Source organism: Tachypleus tridentatus, chromosome 9 (assembly GCF_004210375.1).
Source record: "Tachypleus tridentatus isolate NWPU-2018 chromosome 9, ASM421037v1, whole genome shotgun sequence".
NCBI classification, from domain to species: domain Eukaryota; kingdom Metazoa; phylum Arthropoda; class Merostomata; order Xiphosura; family Limulidae; genus Tachypleus; species Tachypleus tridentatus.
The window spans coordinates 8,863,116-8,866,397 of NC_134833.1; positions in this window are offsets into that span (position 1 = coordinate 8,863,116).

The following is a 3,282-nucleotide window of genomic DNA, read 5'->3' on the forward strand; positions in this document are numbered from 1 at the left end:
CATGTCAAGAGGGACGATGAACCCCAGAACCTCATTCAAGGTATAGATCCCCTTATATCGAATGTGGACTTGGACCTCAACTGGGTTATCCCAAAATACCCCAAGTCAAGATTATACCTTATACCCAAGCTTCTAGGAACGGTGAACTAGCCATCAGAAGGCCAACTGATAAAAATATAGTCTTTGTTCATGAAGAATGATTTTGTTTCCAAACACTGATAATTTACGAAATAGTTATCATTCTTTAGAAATAAATGGAGATGCTCAACACATGTCTTCACCAGACAGGAAACAAACCAACGAAAACTAGCCTTGTCAGGGTTACGAACGCAAGGTTCATTGTTCCTTGGATTACACTGACATGCGCATGCGTAACTGTCGGAACCAAAAACGACAGATTCGATCAGATGACATTCGTGACTTTCAGGCTGACTGTCAACAAACACGAAATAGACTCGGAGAAGATCCTCATTATTTAGATAATGTGACTGAGAAAGTGATCAGATGTAAGGAGGACAACTACCGTATTAACAGCTTGTACAAACAACAAAGCGCTATCCTTAATGATTTTATCCAGTTAAAAGCCAGACTTGATCAATACAATTCGAATCCTGACAAGGAACATGATGATGCGAATTCAATAAAACTAGCAAACGATTCGAACATTATACATTTTGAAAAGTCAGATAGAACAATTTTGTCCAAAGTCAGAGGAGGATTGCAGAATAATCCCAACATTATCCAGTCGGAAGATTTATTCCATTATCGAAACACAGATGTATGGGTAAAGTACCAGAAGATGTTAAACAATGGAAATGTCCAGAAGACTCTACCTCAAAAATGGTCCACAAAATAAACAGCTTGAAGCTCTAGCAGAAGGAAATTCTACGCGAACAACGTTGGTCTTACCAGACGTAGGCAAAAATAATACCGAGGTAAGATATGTTGATTCATCTGATTTTTCTTTAAACCAGGTACTGGTAGTCTTGATTTTCCGGCTTCGTGGGAACAAACCGAAACGTCCTGTGCTTATCGAAAGAAAGTTATACAAGAGGAACCAATAAAACCAGTCACAAAAACATTTCCGTTACCCATAGCATACAGAAATAACTTACTAGTAAATAAACACGTGAAGTCTGACCTGTATACTGGGGTAAGTAATAAGTTCTACGACCCACCAGAAAGAATCAGTTCTCTTGTTCATCAGGAAATAACAAAGGCTGTTAAAGAAATCAGTGGCTGGCTGTGAAACTATAGTGGCTCTCTCTAGTGACAACTGTGAAAAATAACAATAACTAACATTTGTCTTCGCGATGCTGGGTTATTACATTCAAATTGCTACAAACAAGAATTAACATAGCACCATCATTTATTTTGGGTTTCCATTAAATTTCAAAATCGTATGTTAATATTAACTGTTTGTTCGACGTACGCGCCATCTATCGTATGTCTATGAAAATCAAGGCGTCTCTTTTATAACATTTACATTTAATTTATTCAGACCTAATATGTAATAATAATTTTGTAAAGTTCTAAGACTTGAAATCGTGGCTGAATGCTGCTAAAGAAATAACAAACCATTCGAATTGCGTCATATTAACCTATAACGCCACCTGCCAATAATTATGTATATTATAAAAACAATGATCAATATGAACAATAGTTAACCATACTCAGTAAAGTTCGCTTTATTTCTGAATATACATTGAATTTAGGTAGGAAGTTACCGCGATAAAATATTAGCAACTAACTATGTGCAATTCACAAAATTAAATTCAAACACATACACTGGAAAGACCAGCATTTACCAACGAATCCAGTATTTCTTATTCATCTCATTCTATAGAATCGTCAGAAAACAGAATATTCTTTCAAAAGGGAGAGAAATTAACACAGTATAAACTTGAGGCTTCGTTATGAGAAAGATGAAGTAAGGATATTAATCCATAAAACAGTCAGTTCTGCATAAATAGATTTATTCACATTGACTTTACAGGTGATTTTTTGAGCAAATAAAACGTTTTATTTGACATGTATATGAAATTTTGTATTACGTGATTCAGAATATATTAACAACCGTCCCCTGTAATGTTTAGTTTGTGGGATCTTCTGTAACGTGTCGTTTCGTTAAATTTTATCTGCATTGGTCGAAGTTTAGAGGAGTGGCAGATCTAAAGTTCTAACTTTAAAATAAAAAATAAAATTCACAAACCCAGTATCTGTTTGTTTCAATCTCTGGAAACTATCTGAAGGTATCTTTTGCCCACTCTTTGAAGTTTATAGCAATATGAGAGAATCGAAGAAATTAGTGTGTTTTGTGTGTTTGACCTTTGACCCCTTAAAATTTGAATAGTTTCTTGGGGTATTGAATCAAGGTGGTATTCTACTGTTGAGACAATTGACTGTAAAGTAAACAAGTGGTGCATAGCTGGAACTGTTTTAATGAATTAAAAAAAACGACCATAAAAAATTTAATATATCTTCCTTCCTTTGGTGGCTATATAAATAATTAATGTAATGGCATATGATAATTAATTATTAAATACATTATTAGCTTAAGTGTAAAACTGTCAGCGTCTTAACTAAATAGGAGGATTACTACTACCAAAGGTGGGCCCGTCACGGCCAAGCGTGTTAAGGCGTTCGACTCTGTAATCCGAGGGTCGTGGGTTTGAATCCCGTTCGCAAACATGTTCACCCTCCCAGTGTGGGGCGTTATAATATTACGGTCAATCCCACTATTCGTTGGAAAAAGAGTAGCCCAAGAGTTAGCGGTGGGTGGTGATGACTAGCTGCCTTTTCTCTAGTCTTACATTGCTAAATTAGGGACAACTAGCGCAGATAGCCCTCGAGTAGCTTTGCGCGAAATTCAAAAACAAAACAAACTACCAAAGGTTCCCAATCCACATGTGGCATTTATTTCGTTGTCTTCACACAGATGGCGCTTTCCTACGGTTTTGAGAAATTAATCCTTTACAGATGTTTTATAAACGTATAATTATTTTAATAAATTATCTAACATGTAAGTCCACATTTCCTATATCTCCATGGTGACGTATCCAGAGGCGAAAAAATAGACGTTAAGCCAGTACCAAGGAGAAAAAAAACTAGTCAGTAAACTTCTGAAAGAACGGAAAGAGATCTAACGGTTATCAAACTAGAGTTATAATACAGTAACCTAAACGATTGACTGATCAAGCTACGGTGATAGGTATTCACATCTGATTTCGTGACAGCTATAACCAGAGTTTACAAAATCGAGTACACATTCATTGGGAAAAC